This window comes from Crinia signifera, chromosome 7 (genome assembly GCF_055691185.1).
Source record: "Crinia signifera chromosome 7, ASM5569118v1, whole genome shotgun sequence".
In the NCBI taxonomy this organism is placed as follows: domain Eukaryota; kingdom Metazoa; phylum Chordata; class Amphibia; order Anura; family Myobatrachidae; genus Crinia; species Crinia signifera.
In genome coordinates this window covers 23,248,594-23,271,111 of record NC_139223.1, presented here as the reverse complement: position 1 = coordinate 23,271,111, position 22,518 = coordinate 23,248,594, and the positions used below count along the sequence as shown (strand labels likewise).

The 22,518-nt window shown below is 41.9% G+C and overlaps 1 long non-coding RNA gene across 1 annotated transcript in view; it reads left to right on the top strand.

Annotated features, from left to right (window-relative positions):
* The window catches only part of LOC146021411 (uncharacterized), a 457,123-nt gene that overhangs the window by 303,801 nt on the left and 130,804 nt on the right, over positions 1-22,518 (top strand). The gene's annotated exons all lie outside the window — the stretch shown is intronic.

The window sequence follows — 22,518 nt, the reverse complement described above, 5'->3', positions numbered from 1 at the left end:
TGTATATCTGCCCTATTTCCTTTATACCCCCCCCCCCAGGTTTTTTGCATTTGCAGTTCTTTTAGTTCCCTAAATGGATGGGCATTGGACAGGGGTGTTTCTGGGTCTATTCCTCGATTCTCAAGAACTGTTTCTATCTGCCTCCAGATCCTAATTCCCTGTCTAATTATTGGGGGCCATTTAGATTTTAGGTTTCCGCTTAGCAGAAGTTGTAGTGGGGAATGGCCTGGAGATACTAGGCTCACTAATTCATATATCAGTTCATATTCGCCCCCCTTCTGAACCCATTTCTTGAGAAAGGTTAGATGGGCCGAAAGGTAACATATCCAGAAGTCTGGAAGGTCCAGACCTTTATCTCCCTTTTGCCTGGTAAGGACGTATTTCCTAATTCGGGCCCTTTTACTACCCCAAACTAGGGAAGATATTAGTCCCTCTAGGAGTTGGAATGTGTTTCGAGGAAGATATTGTGGTGAGTGCACAAGAACATATGAAATCTTTGGTTGGATTATCATCTTGACTAAATTTACCCTTCCAGTCATTGTAAGGGGTAATTTATTCCATGTCTTAACCCTAGTTTTTATATATTTAATTTGCGGGGTTAAGTTAAGTGGTACAAATCTTTCTATTTTCCTTGAAACCCATATTCCTAAATATTGAAATTCATCGACCCATTTCAAAGGGAGCTGTGCTATATGACCCGGATGGGGATTATGCTCTAAGGGCATAACACTCGATTTTGCCCAGTTAACCCTAAGGCCGGCGTAATTTCCAAATTTATTAATTATCTCTAAAGCTATTGGCAACACCCTGTGATGATCGTTGATAAACAGCAACATGTCATCCGCGTAAAGTGCGATGCGGTCTTCTTTTGACCCTGTTCTAAGGCCTTCCACCTCGGGGCTATTTCCTACTAAGCAGGCCAGTGGTTCAATTGCTATAGCAAATAGCCCCGGTGACAAAGGGCAGCCCTGTCTTGTACCTCTCCCTACTTCAAAGCTAGGGGAAATATAACCGTTGACAGAGACCCTTGCCACCGGGGCCCTGTACAGCATCTTGATCCAGTTGATATATACTGGGCCTATACCCACCCATTCCAATGCCTGCCAGAGGAACTCCCATTCAATGGTGTCAAAAGCCTTGGCGGCGTCCAAGGCTATGACTGCTGGATTATGGTTGTTTTCTTGTGGGGCCTGAAGATGGTAGTAAAGTTTCCTTAGATTGGTCGTAGTCAACCTCCCTGGTATAAAACCGGCTTGATCCGGGTGTACTATCTCGCTTATGACTTTGTTTAGTCTTTTTGCTAATATTTTGGCTAGAATCTTAATATCGTTTGTTAAAAGCGAGATTGGCCGATACGATTTTGCCAGGCTGGGGTCCTTATCTTTTTTTGGAATTACTACGATTAAGGCTTCTGCCATGGACGCGGGTATGGTTTTTCCCGCATAGAGTTCTGGAATCAATTCCAGGAGCTTTTGGGCAAAAAACGTATTATGTTTTTTATATAATTCTTGTGGAATGCCATCTAGGCCGGGGGATTTACCTCCGAGGATGTCTTTTATGGCTTCTTCTATTTCATTTAAGGTTATTGGGCTGTCTAGCATGTCTCTAGATTCAACCATCATCACAGGGTGTTCTATGTTCCCAAGATACCTTCGGATCTCGTCTGGGGTATGGGTTTGCTGAGATGTATAAAGTTCTCTATAGAATTGCATAAACCTCTTAGCTTTATCGGGTGTTTGTGTTAATACTACTCCCGCTGGGTCTCTGAGTGCTGTTATGGTGTTTTGAGAGTGTTCCGCTTTTACAAGCCCGGCTAAGAAACTCCCAGGCCTATCCCCCTCCGCGTATCTGGTATGCCCAGCAAAGAGTTTTCTATACCTTATTTTATCCGAGAGGCATTTGCGCCATGTGTCTTGGGCACTCAACCAGGCCTCCTTATTCTCCTGTGTTTTGCCCTGAAGATACTGTTGTTCCAACCGGAGCAGTTTGCTTCAAGTCGCTGTTCTTCCTTTTTATAACTAGTTTTTAACTTGGCTACTTCTTTTATAAGTAAGCCCCTAAGGTTTGCTTTAAAAGCATCCCAAGTGACCTCTGCCGAGGCGGAGCCTTGGTTCAGGTCGAAAAATTCTTGCCACTGGGGTTCTGCATCCTCCCCCACCTTAAAATGAGTGAGCCATTTAGCATTCAGCTTCCATAGAGAATATCCCCTCTCCTCCCCCAAGTCTACGCTAAGTTCTAACGGAGAGTGATCCGATATTCCCCTAGTTAGATATCGTACATCACGTATTCTGGGCATCCATTCCTTGGTGACAAGTGCCATGTCTATTCTGGAAAAAGAGGAATGTGTGCTTGAGAAGCAGGAGTACTTCTGTTCCGTGGGGAACCTCGTTCTCCAGGCGTCTATTAGCCCCATTTCCCTAATCAGGTTTGCAAACCCATTTCCTCTAGGCTTTCCCCTACCTTCCCTATCTAGTATTGGGTCAAGTATATTGTTATAATCCCCCGAAATCATGGTCGGGGTTTTTGGAGATAAGGCCATAAACTCTGCTGCTTTTTTCAATACCTCAAAGTTAAAGGGGGGGGGATGTATATTGTCATATAATTCGAGTTCCAGCGGGCCTAGCTTACACTTCATGAACACATATCTCCCATCCGGGTCAATGCGGATATCTATTGGGGTAAAAGGTATGCCTTTGCGGATTAGTATTGAGGTACCTCTTGATGCGTTGGTAAAGGTGGAGTGATATGCCCAGCCTATCCAGGGTTTTTTAAGAGCAAGTACCTTATTCCCCACTAAATGTGTCTCCTGTAGACATATTATGTCAGATGCATGTTGTCGAATTTGTCGCATAACCAGGGACCTTTTGATCTTGTCATTAATCCCCCTCACGTTCCATGTGAGTAGGCTATATTTTATGGCGACCATGCGTCAGGGGGCAGTCCCCCTTCCAAGTGTGTTCCCCTAAAACTGGAGTTTTCTAAGTAATAATGTAGCGTTCCTATATTAAATTTTGTTAACCTAATTACCCTTCCTTTACCCCGCCCTCCAACCCTCCACCCTGCATGCCCTACCTCTTTTCTCCCTTTGACATGCCTCATGCCCCTCCCCCCCTTCCGCCTCCCTACCACTATTCTATCCAACACACCAATTTCATGCATTTCTTGGGGCAATAGATATAATGGCTACAAGCAAGGAGCTCTCTCCTGCTCCTAAAGGCCATCACAATCGTACGGTCCCCAGTAGGTGGCTTTCAGTAAAGAAAAAAAAATGCATAGATATATTCCTTCAGTTGCCATACCTGCCTTGCTATTATTCAGCATAGTTAATTGTATACATCCAACCTTAATCTCAGTATTTTATTACTCCCGTTCATTCCTACCCTCTCCTCAAAAAGACTCTATCAAGCACAGTTTAAGTTTTAGTGTGGCAATTATTGCCAGTGCCCTGAGGGGGGAGGAAGGAAAAGGGATAAGCAAAAGCAAAATAAACCCCCAAAACAAAACACGTGGATAACTTAAGCTATCTTACATATCTTGTTATTATAAGGTTGCTAAAATGCATCCAGCCCTCGTGAAAGATAATGTACGTACATATATAACTTCAATTGCCATACCTGCCTTGCTATTATTCAGCATGGTTAGTTGCATACATCCAACCCTAATCTCAATATTTCATTGTTCACATTCATTCCTGCCCTCTCCTCGAAAAAGCATTGTCGAACAAAGTTTAGTTTTTAGTGCGACACTTATTAATGCCCTGAAGATAAGAGGGAGGAAGAAGGAAAAACAAATAAAATTAAACCCCCAAAACAAAGCACGTGAATAGCTTCAGCTATCTTCCATATCTTGTTGTTAATAAGGCTGCTTAAGTACAATCAACCCTAATATCCATATTTTTGCTGTTCACAATCAGCCCCACCCTCTCCTCGGAAAAGGCATTATCAAGCAGATCTTAGATTTTAGTGGGACATATAGTACCAATGCCTTAAAGAGAGGAGGGGGGAGAAGGGGAAAACCCCCCCCCCAAAAAAAAAATAGTAAAAAAAGACGCATTAAGAATTATAATAGTCTATGAAATTGAGAACCGCAAGTTCCTGGGTTAATTAATCGCCAACCGGCGTTTGCCTGGAAATTTAATGTCCAGCCAGGCTGCTGCTTCTTTTGGTGTAAGAAAGAATTTAGCTTTCCCTTCAAAATCCACCCGGAGCTTAGCAGGAAAGAGGATCGCATACTGAATTTCCAAGTCCCTCGGCCGCTTTTTTACTTCAAAGAACTGTGCCCTTTCCCGGTGCACTTCGGTAGCATAGTCAGGAAACACTGAAATTCTTGTATTTTCCCAGTGCAGTGGGCCTTGAGTTCTGGCTAGCTTCAGTACAATGTCCCGATCTGAGTGGTGTAGCATTTTTGCTATAAATGTATGGGGTGGGGCACCTGGAGGGGGTGCTCTCAAGGGGACCCGGTGAGCCCTTTCGACTGAAATTTTTTTAGAAAAGGCTTCTCGGCCGTATACTTTAACCAGCCAGGTTTCCAAAAACGCCTCTGGGTTTAACCCCTCTGTTTTCTCGGGTAGTCCAATAAACCTCAAATTACTTTTCCGAGAGCGCCCTTCCAAGTCTGTGACTTTAGAATTAATTAGCTTCAGCTGGGTGGTCAGGATCTCTATCTTTTCTGTCAAGGGGGAGACAGCATCTTCCACTGCAGAAGTGCAGGTTTCTACCTCCTTAACACGTTCCTTGACCTTTTGCACTGCTTGTCGAATTATGTCTAGGTCTTCCTGGACCTTTTCTATTTTGTTTGCTAATCGCCCTTCGCTTGCTGCGAGGACGTCCAATACTTTTTGAATGGAGGGCCCACTCTGTTCTGTCTCTGGGGGGGTGACAGGGGGGGAAGTCTCTGTCCTTGCAGAGGATGTTGGAGTACTTGGTTGCCTGGCATATTTTGCAAGCTTATTGGCCGCTGCTGCGTTCTGCGTTTTTCCCATTATCAACTACGGGAGTGCTGTATAACTCAGCTGAGGTTCAAAGCAGGAAAAAGTGAGGGCTCGATTTACCACAGTGCTGGATTTATAAGGTTTTATACAATTGTCACTGGGATGGACCTTTGCAGCTATATTCCACTGCTTGGGGCCTTTCTATTATGTATCCTTAAATATAGTATAAAGTTACTCACAGTTTGACGTGGCACCGGGCTTTACTTTAGAGTATAGAGCAGGGAGGTGTTCGGCTGGGCTGTTTAAAGAATATGGTCGTCCGGATTGCTTGGGAAACGTTTTCACCTCAGCTACTCAGAGAGGACACTCAGTTCGGCCCTTGTAGAGATCACTCAGCACTATGGCCCAGGATCAGTGCGATTCCTCTCCCCGGGTAGGCAGCGCAGGCAGACCGGCCCAGCTCTCGGCGTCTCCTCCTTCCTCCCCCAGCACCCGTCGAGAACCAGCTGCGGCGATTTCCGGCGTTCGTGGCTCTCACCCAGAGCCGCCGTCGGGTGCCTGTCTCAGCAGCACTGTCTCGCGCCTGCGACCGCTACCCGGATGTCTGGCGTCACTCGTCCTGCGCTTCTCTGCTGCTTGTTTCCCTGGCTCCACGCTCACGCGTCTCGCTTACGGCCGGAGCGGAGGCTCCGTCTCACACCAGAGTTCACTGCCGGGGATGCCTTGCTTCCGATCGATGCGTTACCAGTGGACCTTATCCGCTCAGCCTCTCAGCCGTCTCTCAGCTCCACTGTGAGTATTCAGACAGTTGCGGTTTATGTAATCGGGTGTGCACCTTCTTCCTTTTCCCACTATAAGCGCCACTCATCCCTGGGGAGAGTCAAACAGGATTACAGGCAGCTCATGGAGCAGGAGAGACTCGTGCAGCACGTCTCACTCCCTGCTCTCCGTAGCCACGCCCCCTATACATCTACTCTTATTATGGAGGAACCGGCCTCATGTGATCAATCAAACTTCCATCTTACTAAAATTCCTTATACATGTCTAGGATTCCAGTTACAAAGAACTCAATGAAGTCAAACTAGGTCTATGTACTGCAAACTGATTGGCTGGCTTGACTGGTTTTAAAAAAAATCTGCCAACACTTGATTTTTTTTTAAATATTCAAGAATAAATCAGTTATAATGACCAAATAATATCTGCAAATTATACATATGATTTTGACGTGATGATGATACTAATCCAGTTACCGATGATGTGTACTTATCTGGCTTGAAATTCTAATGCTTTATGAAACCTATATCTCCTTTAATGTTTAACAAATCATAAGCGATACTACCCGCACTACTGCAATTCATACCTACAATGATGCTTACTCACAAAGAGGGCAATTTCTAGGGCTAGATGTGCAGCACAATCACACCAAGCTCCTTGATCAGTACAGCCCAGTATTTCATGCGGTCTGGTCTTTCATATGGAATACTGTAGAAAATGTCCCTCCCAAAATGGCCATCATGGAAGGCAAAAATACTATAGGCTCAGGGTAGGGGAGCAGGTGTGATCAGCGGTACCTGGAAGTGCTGGGTAGAAAGGATGGGGGGGGGGGCAAGCAGTGGCAGCAAGAAACCCCTGACAATGAGCTGTTAATGTCTGCCTAATTTGTAATGTCAGGGGGACATAAAATGGTGCAAGGGGCATTACTTTATGGTACATAATATGGTGCAAGGGACAGTTAATGTTATAAGGGACATTATGGTGTAGTGTACAAAGTGTAATAGGCAGAGGCATAACTCTGGGAGGCAATGGAGTCATCGACTGCCAGGCTCCTGCTCCCAAAGGGGCACCTCTCCTCCTCTATGAGTTTGAATTAGTTAATTGAACGCCATCAATATTGCTTCTGGGAATGACTCCCCCTCCTATCAGGACCATAGACGTCACACTCTTTATTCTAAACAACATTTTTGCCAAGTCTCACAATGTGTATTAGGACCCATGACCTGTTCCAATAGAAGCAGATAACTTACATACTGTACTGTACACACATGCATACATATATTTATATATGGTGGTTTGTGTGTTTGTGTGTGTGTGTAGGGGGGCTCAAATATTTATCTTGCCTATGGGCAACTGGGACTAACTTCCTGACAGGGTCAAAATCCCAAATGGGTCATAATACCGACAAGGACAAAATCCCGACATTTAAAATACCGACAAGGTCAAAATACCGACATATAGAATTTTCAGGTGAAACTGTCAACATGAATGGGTCAACAGGCGAGGTCGACAAGGGTTTTTTTTCACTCTTTTTGGACCCAACATGTGCTGACAGGCGGTATTTCATGCCCTACCATCCACTAGGGCGTGGTGGGAGAATAAAATAGTGTGCTGAGTGCAGCCAGGCACCGTGCCCGAAGCATTGCAAGCAAAGAGAGCGATGCGAGGGGCTGTGGTTCACCTCCAACTGTGTCGACATTCGGGTAAAAAAAACTGTGAAAAAACCCATGTCGATCTCGCGACCTGTCGACCCAGTCATGTTGACAGTTTCACCTGCACATTCTAAATGTCGGTATTTTGACCATGTCGGGATTTTAAATGTTGGGATTTTGTCCTTGTCGGTATTTTAAATGTCGGGATTTTGTCCTTGTTGGGATTATGACCCATTTGGGTTTTTGACCGTCGGGATTTCATACCGAATACGTTACGCCACCTATGACTAAAGTAATAAAAGGAAATTAAATAATATGGACTAAAACAGCTTTATTTTATATAATTTTTTTTCATTCTTCTTTTGCACACTTTATAAGTTTTTTATATATATTTAGCTGATTTTATATAATTTTATTGAGACTATTAAAAGTTTTAGTGATAGTAATTTTTAGTGTGTCACCTAAGGACTCTTTCTTCTCTTGTCAATTTATACATTTTAAAAATTAAAGATTGGAGGTACATGTGTTTTTTTTTTTTTTATTTAAAGTGGTATAAAATTAACACAACTTTTTCTTTTTTTAAATCCAATTTTTTTCCATCAATTAAATAAAGAAAAATAGTACTTTTTTTCCTATTATTCATCATAGAGATAGAAAGCGTTTGATGGCACTCCCAATAACGACTCAGCAACAGTCAGGTAATAGGCAACGTTTCGAGGACTTTAGTACCTCGTCATCAGGTCAAAAAACATACATAAAGACAAGCCATATAAAAACAGTGTTCCCCCTCCCGGTGCAGGGAACGCCGGGTGTCCACTTTCGCACACGTCATCAATGTGCGCTGTATCATGTCACCGCGCACGGACGTATGTGCCTCATCGCGTCCCGGCGGCACCTGTTGCCAGGGAGACCTATAAACATACATAGAAACTTTATTAACACCACAAAAAATCGTGAAAATTATATATAAAAAGTTGGTACTTGTTTCCTAGCACGGCGCCACCGATTTTGATTGTATCCATCGGCTCGGAGAAATCAAGTCGATCGCATTGCATGCTAACCAAATCACATGCAATGCGACATGGAAGCAATGTAAAATGGCCCCTGAGACCCGATTTTACATTGATTTCACTGTAAAAAGCCCCAAAACCCCCCATTTTAATACCAACTCCCCCCTCATGTTTCAAATGCCCCCCCCTCCCATTGTTAACGCCACCCCACTATTGACGCCAACCCGAAGCGTGGCGAGCGCAGCAAGCCCGCGAGGGGCGGCGGTACTCGTCCTCTGACCTTTTCATACCCTACTATCCACGTCGGCGTGGAGTTGATTTTATATAGTGTGGTGAGCGCAGTGATCCACCGAGCCCGAAGCGTGGCGAGCCCCGCGAGGGGACGCGGATACCTTCACAGGTATCCGCATCCCCACGCGGGCTAGACAGGTATCCACGTCCGCTCGCCACGCTTCGGGCTCGGTGGCTTCGCTCCACTCGCCACACTATATAAAATCAACTCCACGCCAACGTAGGGGTATGAAAAGGTCGGAGGACGCGTACTGCCGCCCCTCGCGGCCTCGCTGCGATCGCCACACTTCGGGTTGGCGTCAATAGTGGGGTGGCATTAACAATGGGGGGGGGCATTAAACCTCATTTTTAACCATATTCAATGTGAAATGGGCCATATTGGCCCATTTCACATTGTCACCTATTTAAAATCGGGTTGATCGCGTTGATCGCATCGCGGGCCATTATAATGGCCTGCGACCGACGCGATCAACCCGATTTTCACTTTAAAAATAATTTAACATTGTTCCCTATGGGAAAATCGGGTTGATCGTGTTGGTCACATCGTGGCCCCTTATTAGGGTCCGCGATGGACGCGATCAACCCGATTTTGTCTTTCACCGGCAATTTTGCTGGTGATTGACTCAAAATCGGGTCCATCGCGTTGATTGTATGCCTTAAGTGACTTAAACTTAATGCATAAAATCAACGAGATGGGCGCCGTGCTAGGAAACAAGTACCAAAAAGTTAAAAATAAGTATATATTGCTGTAGATAGATTGGATATCATTATAAGTAACAGAAGTTATTTGTCACTAACAATAAAATTCTTACTATATAACATGATAAAGGCAGATATTAAATGGATGAAGGCATGATCAGGGGCGGATTGACCCGGTGGGCCGGTCCAGATTTCCATCTGACTGGGCCACCGACCTTGCCAGGGCCGGTGCTATCAGCCCTGCGGTGCGGTGGCCATATTTGTTTTGGGCTATCCTGCCCTTCTATATGACCAGATTGGGGCCGCCTTCAGCCTGGTAAGTAACATCCCCCTCCCAGGCAGTAGCGCACCCGCCATCCCCCGTGCAGTAGCGAGCGCACCCCCCCCTGGCTGCCTCGCGATTCTGGGCATGCCGGATTTCATACCCAATCCGCCCCTGGGCATGGTAAAGGCAGATATTAAACGGATGAGTAGAATTATCAAGGCTTTATAAAAAACAAACGGATGAGTAGAATTATCAAGGCTTTATAAAAAACATCTTAATCCCAAATACTCATTGAGCCCTTTTGACGATGAATCCAAGCAGTTTCACACTGTAGTAATTTTATTGATCTATCCCCCCTCCTTGTGGATGCAGGGATATGATTAATTCAAATAAAACGTTAAGAGGGTATAATATGGCCAGAATAGAAAAAAAAAGAGAAAAGATTGTCTTTTTGGTGCACAGAAGAAAAGATAGAGTATTTTAATTGTTTATTATAATGTTATTTAAAATTTAACTTTTAATTTTTCTGTTTTAAAACTGCTTTTTCTGTGAAATATTAGTGCAGTAAACAAAATCGGTGTCAGTGTGTCTTTCTTTGATCCTTTGATTTAATTCTTATTTAGAGACGTGTGTTGAGATTATTTCTAGATATCCAAATACTTTATTTTATCATGTGTATGATACAATGTTTCCTTAATGGGTTATAGTTGTGTCAAGGTTCCTCTAATTTATTCTTCCTCTATGAGTATATTTTTGTATTAATCTCAGAGGGGTGGAGGGATAGAAAAATATAGATAGACAGGTTTTTATATGTTTTAGCTGTCTTATCTTATTTTACACATGTGATAATGTATAAGGTTGGTTTTCTTTAATAACACATATGACTCTGATTTTTGATTTTATTGTTAATTTTCAGGTTGGGATTTGTGACCTTTTTCAGCATCTATATTGCACCGTCCATAAATTTATATGGCATGAATACACTGTTATTGTTAGTTGAATAATCTTCTGCTAATCCCTTAGTATACTGTATACCTTTATTGGTTATATTTTGGGATTGCGGTATTATTCAATATTTATGAGTGCAGTTTTATTGTTAGCAAATCGATTGATTTCTACACATCGCTGGATAGATAGCTGTGTTTTATAATATGTCAGCAGCAAATTCAAATGAATACAGTTTTCATTTAGTAAATGACAGCGTTGTGTAGTTTAATTTACACAGAACGCTGGGTAACAACTGCCTTTATTGATTTATAGGGTACCAGTAGCAGATTCACATGAATGCACTTTTGCTTCAATTAGAGGGCAGCGTTATATGATTTTATTTAAGTAATGTCTGCGCTGTTGATTTATAGTGTGCTGGCAATGAATGCAATTGACTGCAGTATTTACACAATTAGTAACAGCGTTGTGTAGTTTAATTTACAAACGCCGTTTGATAATAGCTGCACTGTTAATTTATCGTATGCTAGTAGCAGATTAGAGTTGATACAGTTTTCCTTTAATTAGTGTTGGCAATGTATAGTTTAATTTATACACGCCGCTGGTAGCAGTTGTGCTATTAATTCACAATGGGCTGACAGCCGGTTCAAGTAAATGCGGTTTTCTTAATTAATGAAAGTGTTTGTGTAGTTCAATCAATACACGTTAGTGGATAACGGCTGCGTTATTAATTTGCAGCAGGCTGACAGCAGATTTATATAAATGCAGTTTTTCCTCAATAAGTAACAGCGTTGTGTAGTTTAATTTACACACGCCGCTGGGTAATTACTGCACTACGACTGTATCGCATTTATGGTATGCTAGTTACAGATTCAAATGAATGCAGCTTTCCTTAGTTAATAACGGCATTGCATAGTTTAATTTATGCACGTCGCTGGTAACAATTGCGCTGTTAATTGGTAGCGTACTGGTAGCAGCAAATTCAAATGAAGGCAGCTTTTTCTCAGTTAATAACGGCGCTGCATAGTTTAATTTATGCACGTCGCCGGTAACAATTGCGCTGATGATTTATAGTATATTGGTAGCAAATACAAATGAGTAAGGTTTTTCCTCAGTTGATGACAGTATTATACACTCCGCTGGTGATGGCTACGCTATAAATTTACAGCGGGCTGATAGCGAGTTCAAAAAAGATACTGTTTTCCTCTTAATTAGTGACAGCGTTATGTAATTTAATTTATGTGCGCCGCTGGGTAGTAACTGCGTTATTGTTACATAATATGAGTTCAAATGGATGCAGTTATCCTCTATTGCTTACGGCCTTTATATGTTTTACAGGATGCCATCAGGTAATGGCTCTCAGTGAACTGACACTTCACACTCGTGCCACATGTGTTTTTATCTCACAAAAACACAGACAGTGTTATACATATTCCTTTAAGGTGCGGATGCTATTATCTATATATGAGGTCTTCCCTATCACATGAATATACAAACAAATCAATTAGACATTTTTATGACACACTGCCCGAGATGCCGACGCGTGTTTCACAAAGGCAGTTTTATCAAGGCGAACCCTTCTTAAGAACCAAAGGATACACACAATAATTCTAAAAAATCAAATAATCTTGAATCCAAACCTATATACATAATCAATTTTAAGGGATTTCCTTTTCTCCATATATTAATACACACAATTCATAATTGTCACACCTTGTCTTAAATTTCACATAATCTTCCAACAGAATAAAGAGATCAAACTGACCACAAAACTACACACAAATAGCTTGTGAATTGTCACATAAGTTATCACTTTTTATTTTTATATTTGATATTTTTACACCTTCACTTTTACCAATCTTTTACACACATACTAATCAGCACCATATGGTCACCATCCAATACTAAAATACCACACTAATAATTATTTCTCCGAAGATCACCTCATTATTTAATTAAAATGTACTTCTTCACACTTTAAACACGTGAAAATAACGCACTATACTTCTAATAATTCACAATCACTCTCAGTAATTATAATTCCAAAAACACTATTCAACTTAGGATAAAATCTACATCCAGTCAATTATTTGAGAAGTATAAAGAAATCAGACATAATATACACAAAACTGCGGTATATCAAAAATACTAATAATGTCTATACGATTACTGATAGGTTGACAAAGTCACATGACCCAGGATGCTACGTCAAATCCAGCGTCATTCTTTTACTTACCTGCGGGACAATGAATGATTCCCACTTTCAATCCCATGATAGGTCAAAAATGTCACGTGATACAAAATAGAGCAACTGATTGGTGAATCTTTTTTCTTTAAATATGCCCTGAGCGGGACGATCGGGTTCGCCTTGATAAAACTGCCTTTGTGAAATGCGCGTCGGCGTCTCGGGCAGTGTGTCATAAAAATGTCTAATTGATTTGTTTGTATATTCATGTGATAGGGAAGACCTAATATATAGATAATAGCATCCGCACCTTAAAGGAATATGTATAACACTGTCTGTGTTTTTGTGAGATAAAAACACATGCGGCACGAGTGTGAAGTGTCAGTTCACTGAGAGCCATTACCTGACGGCGTCCTGTAAAACATATAAACGCCGTAAGCAATAGAGGATAACTGCATCCATTTGAACTCATATTATGTAACAATAACGCAGTTACTACCCAGCGGCGCACATAAATTAAATTACATGACGCTGTCACTAATTAAGAGGAAAACAGTATATTTTTTGAACTCGCTATCAGCCCGCTGTAAATTAATAGCGTAGCCATCACCAGCGGAGTGTATAATACTGTCATCAAATGAGGAAAAACCTTACTCATTTGTATTTGCTACCAATATACTATAAATCATCAGCGCAATTGTTACCGGCGACGTGCATAAATATGCAGCGCCGTTATTAACTGAGAAAAAGCTGCCTTCATTTGAATTTGCTGCTACCAGTACGCTACCAATTAACAGCGCAATTGTTACCAGCGACGTGCATAAATTAAACTATGCAACGCCGTTATTAACTAAGGAAAGCTGCATTCATTTGAATCTGTTACTAGCATACCATAAATGCGATACAGTCGTAGTGCAGTAATTACCCAGCGGCGTGTGTAAATTAAACTACACAACACTGTTACTTATTGAGGAAAAACTGCATTTATATAAATCTGCTGTCAGCCTGCTGCAAATTAATAACGCAGCCGTTATCCACTAACGTGTATTGATTGAACTACACAAACACTATCATTAATTAAGAAAACCGCATTTACTTGAACCGGCTGTCAGCCCATTGTGAATTAATAGCACAACTGCTACCAGCGGCGCGTATAAATTAAACTATACATTGCCAACACTAATTAAAGGAAAACTGTATCAACTCTAATCTGCTACTAGCATACGATAAATTAACAGCGCAGCTATTATCAAACGGCGTTTGTAAAATTAAACTACACAACGCTGTTACTAATTGTGTAAATACTGCAGTCAATTGCATTCATTGCCAGCACACTATAAATCAACAGCGCAGACATTACTTAAATAAAATCATATAACGCTGCCCTCTAATTAAAGCAAAAGTGCATTCATGTGAATCTGCTACTGGTACGCTATAAATCAATAAAAGCAGTTGTTACCCAGCGTTCTGTGTAAATTAAACTACACAACGCTGTCATTTACTAAATGAAAACTGTATTCATTTGAATTTGCTGCTGACATATTATAAAACACAGCTATCTATCCAGCGATGTGCAGAAATCAATCGATTTGCTAACAATAAAACTGCACTCATAAATATTGAATAATACCGCAATCCCAAAATATAACCAATAAAGGTATACAGTATACTAAGGGATTAGCAGAAGATTATTCAACTAACAATAACAGTGTATTCATGCCATATAAATTTATGGACGGTGCAATATAGATGCTGAAAAAGGTCACAAATCCCAACCTGAAAATTAACAATAAAAACAAAAATCAGAGTCATATGTGTTATTAAAGAAAACCAACCTTATACATTATCACATGTGTAAAATAAGATAAGACAGCTAAAGCATATAAAAACCTGTCTATCTATATTTTTCTATCCCTCCACCCCTCTGAGATTAATACAAAAATATACTCATAGAGGAAGAATAAATGAGAGGAACCTTGATACAACTATAACCCATTAAGGAAACATTGTATCATACACATGATAAAATAAAGTATTTGGATATCTAGAAATAATCTCAACACACGTCTCTGAATAAGAATTAAATCAAAGGATCAAAGAAAGACACACTGACACCGATTTTATTAATTTTGTTTACTGCACTAATATTTCACAGAAAAAGCAGTTTTAAAACAGAAAAATTTAAAGTTAAATTTTAAATAACATTATAATAAACAATTAAAATACTCTATCTTTTCTTCTGTGCGCCAAAAAAAGAAGACAATCTTTTCTCTTTTTTTCTATTTTGCTCATAAACTCATTGTCTTTGGCTGCACCCCCACAGAGATCACACATAAATTGTAGAACATTGTCTCGTTTGGGGCCCCAACGGGTGCTATAGCACCAACCAGTGCAGACTTCCCAATTCCCCTTTCCCCTTTTTGACTATATTATGGCCAGCCAATAAAAAATGGCGTGCTACTGGCTGATTGCTGGATCCACTTTCAATAGCTTTTTTAATTGAGGAACGATGGCGAGCCATATATGTTCCCTGGCTGTTCTATCAGTCTTGCCAACATAATTTTGGCCACACGGGCATGTAAGCAAATAAACAATATATTTTGTGCTGCATGTTCATTTATGCCTCATAAAGTATTTTTTGCCCGTTAATGGGAAACTAAAGAATGTGGAGGCAGTCATGGACCGAAAGGTACGGCAGCCCAGGCATCTGTAACACCCACTCTTCCTAGAAAGAAAAGTGTCACTACATACGTGGCTGCTGGTCATAACTGAAACGTCCGTATGTACTACCCAGTCAAAAATGTTATGGCCCCGTTGATAACAAGGCATCAAATGACTATAACTAAGGCCAATTTTAGGGTCGGATGTAATGATGGGCCACCATTTTTTAGATGTTTTATTAATCACCGTACTATGCGTATTGAAGTGATTGTCCCAAGGAAGTCTCCCTTCATTGTTTTTTTTATGGCTTAACCTGCAACAGATCACTACATAACATGTCCATAGCCCTATGCTTGGCTGCCAATAACAATTTTATTTCATAACCACGATTTACAAAATTGGCTACGATAAGATCCATTTGAATTTCAGCCGCCTCATCAGATCTACAAATTCTCCTCGCTCTTAAAAATTGTGAATATGGTAAACCATATTTGATCGGTTTGGGGTGGCAATTATTGGCATGCAAGATGGTGTTTTGATCAGTATACTTAGCAAATAAGTTAGTTGAAACAACGCCATCTTGTAAGGACACAGTCACATCCAAAAAGTTCACATGGTTAGGGTGTATTACATAAGTAAACTTGACCGGGTTGTCAGTCATATTGTGTACCGCCAAATAGGATTCAAGCTCCCAAACAGGTCCAGTCCATATGAAAAAAATGGTCTCACTATGCCTATGAATTTTAATGATGTGGGTCGCTGTCATGATACAGTTTAAAGTGCTTTGAGAAGTTGTGATCCTCGTATCCTCATGTTATGTTTCTTATATGTTCATATATATGCGGTCCGTCTTTCAGATTTCTAGTGGTATGGCCTACATATTGTTTTTTTACATTCACACTCTAGTAGGTAAATCACTCCTTTACTGTTACATGTGATTTCTTGTTTATTTTGTGTATTTCGCCTTTGATAAGGGATCTAAATGTTGTAATAGGCTTTGTTGATCTTTGATTCTGATTTTTGCATCCTATACATTGTCCGCAGTAAAAGAAACCTTTGCTTGGCGGGTTTTTATCTAATTTTGTTTGGGTTTTAGATCTTGGTAGGATGTGTTTTTTTTTTATTAATCTTCTGTTTTAGGGCTTTCTTGAATATTAATTTCGGTATTTGTGGGAGGTGGTCGGCTAGGATCTCGGGCACTTATGTAGTATCTGGGCGCCCGATTTAGAAATTGGGTCAGATCGGGCACATCGCATTGCATCGCATGCGACCAAATCGTATGCGATGCGATGGTCCCGATTTTTCCATAGGATTCAATGTTAAAATGGTCTGAGTCCATTTAAACATAGAATTCAATGGGAAAAAGGGGTCTTTTTCCTTTCCCCACTATCCAAGTTGGATATAAACCTGTGGCGAGTGTAGCGAGCCACCGAGCCCGAAGCGTGGCGAGCGCAGCGAGCCCCGCGAGGGGACACAGAATACTTTTTTAAAAATCTGCGTCCGCTCGCCACGCTTCGGGCTCGGTGGCTCGCTACGCTCGCCACAGGTTTATATCCAACTCCATGCCCACTTTTATAGTGGGGAAATGAACAGGACCTTGTTAACATTGAACCCTATGCAAAATCGCATCGAATCGCATCGCATGCGATATAGGATGCGATTTGATGCGATTTTGTCAAAAATCGTGTCGAATTGCATCTGATTGTATGCCTTAAGGTAAGGCATACAATCAGAAAACCGGGCACCCAGATACTACATAAGTACCGGATCTCGTCTTCTAGTAATAATGGCCAATGTTTGGTCAAAATCTTTCTTAATTGATTTGATTGTTTTTAGTATTGTGTAATAAACAGTATTTCTTTCAATATAGTCTCTCTATCTTTCTCTTTGTATTTGAGTAGTTCATTTTGGTTGGTTTGTTTTATTTGTTGGAAATCTGTATCAAGCTTTTTCTTTGTATTGTTTTTCCTGGAATTGGGTAGTCAGTTCATTCCCTTTTTCTATATTCTGTCATTTTGGAGCAGTTTACCACCAATTACAGAAAAAAAGAAGTAAACTTTCTAGACTTGAATACTTACATAGAAGACCTTCAGATACAGATAAAAACATACAAAAAAGAAGTTGACATAATAGTTATATATTATCAATGAGTTGGCATCACCCAAGCTGGCTCAACTCAGTATCCAAACGCCAGTTCACACGACTGAGGCATAACTGCTCAAAAATGACAGACTATATAGAACAAGGGAATGAACTCACTACCCAATTCCAGGAAAAACAATACAAAGAAAAATACATTGATACAGCTTCCCAACAAATAAAACAAACCAACTGAAATGGTCTACTCAAATACAAGAGAAAGATAGAGACACTATATATAAAGAAATACTATTTATTACACAATACGCAAAGCAATCAAATTAATTAAGAAAGATTTTGACCAAACATTGGCCACTATTACTAGAAAACGAGATCCTAGCCGACCACCACCCACAAACACTGAAATTAATATTCAAGAGAGCCCCAGATTTAAAACAGAAGACTACTAAAAAACCGCATCCCACCAAGATCTAAAACCCAAGAGGGTTTTACTTTAAGAGGGTGATTTACTTACTAGAGTGTGAATGTAAAAAAAAATATGTAGGCCGTACCACTAGAAATTTGAAAGACCGCATATATGAACATTTAAGAAACAGAAGATGAGGATACGAGGATCACAACCTTTAAACAGTACCATGACAGCGACCCACAATCATTAAAATTCATAGGCAAAGAACTGATACATCCAAATTGGCGGAGAGGAGACTACACCTACAAGCTGAACAAATCAAACTGAAATGGACGTACGACCTCAAAACACTTGCACCTAGAGGGTTAAACCTGGACAATGAGGTAAAATCAGTCATTGGTAAAAAAATAAGGAGAATATACTAACACTACCCAATTAGACATTGTTAGGACAGTGAGGAATATGTATAAAAACAAGCATGTCTCAGATAAACTGAATGAATGTAGATAGAGAGATACTATCAGGGGTTAAAGTGAGAGGGAACGGGTTGGAACTGAGTTCCACCACCTCTAATAATGAGGTGGAACATTTTAAACTCCACATTTACCCCGAACAGTAATTCTAAAAAAAAAGCATTAATACTTAGTAAGTAACAAGACATTGGTTCCCCAGGCACACTGAATAGTTTTAGCAACCAATCTTGAACACTACATGATAATAGAATTCAGAGATGTTGGTTACATATACCTGCGCAGGTGTATGACATGCCCCCAAGCCGCGTCAAGGCTTCTCTGTATATTGGGGGTCCCTAGCACTATATCTAGGTGCGGCACCCCAAAAACTATCGTAAGCTAGGAGGTCCAGAGCGGCATGCCAGTGAGATACTAAGTGTTAATAATTAGTGATAGGAAGCCGAAGCTATACATAAAGAAAGAGATAAATGAAATGTAATTGAAATAAGAGAGAGATAGTGTAAGTGAGGGAAAAGTGTTAATAGAATGTAAGGGCATGCCGCACTAAAGCCACCCAGCCCAACCAGTCCAGGGGCACCACACCCCACACCACTGTTACCCTAAATTGGGTCTACAATTAGTCAGCAAGGAGCCACATGATAATGGCTCCTTACTTGGTATATCTGAACTAAGAGCTACCTACCTTGGCGCAACCCCAGACTACTCCATGTGGCATATCAGGACCTGCATCTCCGCCTAATACAAGCTCCTCTCTGCCTCTCACAACATACATACAGATAGTGGTAGATGCTCAAATTAGTTCAGTAAAACTTTTCAGGTGCATGCAAAGGAGGGGTTAATACTTAGTAAGTAACAAGACATTGGTTCCCCCGGCACACTGAATAGTTTTAGCAACCAATCGTGAACACTACATGATAATAGAATTCAGAGATATTGGTTACATATACCTGCGCAGGTGTATGACATGCCCCCAAGCCGCGTCAAGGCTTCTCTGTATATTGGGGGTCCCTAGCGCTATATCTAGGTGCAGGGTGTGGCACCCCAAAAACTATCGTAAGCTAGGAGGCCCAGCGCGGCATGCCAGTGAGATACTAAGTGTTAATAATTAGTGATAGGAAGCAGAAGCTATACATAAAGAAAGAGGTACACTGCAAGCACTGGCATACCCTAAGCTGCACCATCACGGCATATAAAGGGGTACCTGAAGGCCACATTGTGTATGTCTGATAAGCAGGACGCCGCACTCAGATACACCCAACAGAAATTAGACTTTAAAAAGACTATATATTATTTCTCCAAGGGAAAAGAAGTGGACTTGTTTCATCTATTTCAGGCAGATTTTGAGACCGCCCCCCCTTATATTTGGCAGGATGGGCTGAGAGCCGGGTGCGCAAAGTTGGGGATACGAGGTCCACACCTGCAATTAGTAATGCTGCTCACTACTGTAGAATACTGCAGATTGTCAATTGTACCGATCACTTTTTAATAAGTAAAATTGTTGAAACTCACATTTGTGTTTAAAAATCATTATACAGATCTAGTAAAAAAGTTTGGTCAGACAAATTAGGCACATGGGGACAGAGCGCAGCACAAACCAATTTCTTATATATTATTTATCATAGTTGTTAAAAGAGATATTCAAAGCTACAGTATTTCATTTTCTGCAGTCATTTTAGAAATTAATTATTAATATTGGACATTTCTGTCATTTTCAAAACACCAACAGCAGGGCCGGTGCTAGGGTGTTCGGTGGCTCCCTGGAAACTCTAAATTTGCGCCCTCCCATACCTTACAAAGTAGCGCATTTTAGAGAGTGCCTGACTCACCACCTCGCCAAATCACCACCGCCATATCCCTTAGCAACCATGCGAGGGGCTGTGTCACAAAGACACATCCCCTCGCATGTGCCCGCAGCACTGACCATCGAATGATTTCTCCTGCCTTCACAAGTGGAGACTGACTTATATTTGTGGGGTACACACAAGAGACAAAGGGGTTGTGCCCGAAATGGCCCGTCGAGGCTTAATAAAATTGACACTTTGGATTATATGGCTGCAGTGACGTGCTTATCCTTCCAAAGGGGATTCCTAATTTGTATATATCATGCAATGGCACATAGCAACTAGGTAAGTGGCAGATTGTGGTGAGTGCCGGCCCTTCCTGCGATATATATATATATATATATATATATAAATCCAATGGAGACAGCACTCAGGAGACGGTTGTAAGTGAAGCAGAAAACGTCTGTATTAAAAGACTGATGAAGGGGGTCACACCCCGAAAGCTAGTCTTTTAATACAGACGTTTTCTGCTTCACTTACAACCATCTCCTGAGTGCTGTCTCCATTGGATTTGTATCTGTTTACTGTGTCCGGGCACCGGGGCTTACTATATTGAGAACACATTGAGTGCCGGCTGACTTGGACTCCTATATATATATATATATATATATATATATATATATATATATATATATATATATATATACTAGGTGATTCATCGCGCCCTACGGGCGCTCTTCACACCGTCGTAAGGGGCTGCGCCCCCTTAATTTGTGAACATTTGTATATGAGAAAGATAGTTAGAATTGTATGAAAGATGGCCTGTATTGCAACTTGAGTTATAGGTGAAATGTGTTAAATAGAGAGCATATGATGTGGAAGGGGGTGTGTATTGTTTTGTTTAATTAAAAAGCGGTTACAGAGTAAGATGTACATTGATAGTGTGGATGGTACAGTGACATTTGTGGGTGTGGGGGGGGGCTGTGTGTGCATGTTGTTTAGGTATGTGTGTGCAATAGTATAGTAGGGTGTTTCTGAGTCAGCGGCTCCCCACTGGCGGAGGTCACGACACAGGAAAACAGGAGGCTGGGTAGTGATAGGGGTGTGTGGGCATAAGGGGGACTAAAGAGGAGGGTGGTAGATACTGTGCAGCTTCTGCCAGTGTGTGAGGGTCCAGCGTGGCAGCACAGGAGTACAGGACGGTGGCCCTGAGTCAGCGTCTCCTCCTACTGGGTGGGAGTTAGGGTGCATGAGAGCAGGAGGCTGGGCTATGAGGCATGATAGGGGCATGTGGGCAAAACAGCGTCAGCAAACTCCCCAGTGGTGGAAGTTACGGTTCAGGAGAGCAGGAAGCTGGGTAGTGATAGGGGTGTGTGAGTATACGGGGGACTAAAGAGGGGCTTAGGGGTGCCGTGAATTGCGGGGGGGCACGGGGGTGCCGTGAATCAAGGGAGGGGGGGCGCAGGTGTCGGCGAATCGCGGGAGAGGGTCCGCAAATCGTGGGAGGGGGCGTGAATTGCGCGAGGGGGGGTTGCGAATCGCGGGAGGGGGGTGCGTGGGGGGTCCGTGAATTGCGGGAGGGGGGGGGCACGGGGCGTGATGAATCACCTAGTTGGTTATATATTCTTGTAGAAGGATGGTAGGATGTTGCTGTCATTCAGAATGCATTTACATAAACAGTAATAGTAGCAGTAAAAGGTCTGACTTAAAACACCTACAGTAAAACAGAACAAGTGTTATATATTATACAAAGAATTGGTTGATGATGTGTAGTTTGACGTGCACATAGTTCATAGTTGTCACTGGAAAAAAATTGCTACAAGAAAAAATCAACACAGAAAGTTCAACACATGTAAATGTTGACATAAGTGTGGCACTTCATCGGTGTCCATGTCGACACATGAGAATGAATATGAAAACATTAAAAAAAAGAAAAATAAATCTTCAAAAACTCATGTCAACCTTTTTCATTGTCGACCATAGCCGTGCCAGTGTTTTGCATGTGCCATTTAATCCTGGGGTTGCCGTGAATCGCATGCGGGGGTGGGGGGGGGTGGAGGGGGTAGGTGAGGGGTGTCCGCGAATCGGGAGGAGGGGTTGTGGGTGGATGCCGTGAATTGCGGCAGCGGGGGGGTCGCGGGGGGGGGGGCGCGAATTGTGGGAGGGGGGGGCGTGGGGGGTTGCAGTGAATCGCGGGAGGGTGGGTCGCGGGAGCGGGGGGTTGCCGCAATGACAGGAGGGGGGGTCAGGGGTGGGGAATCGCGGTAGGGGGGGTCGTGGGGGTCACCGTGAACTGCGGGAGAGGAGGCCCGGGGGGTTGGCGCGAATCGTGGGAGGGGGTCG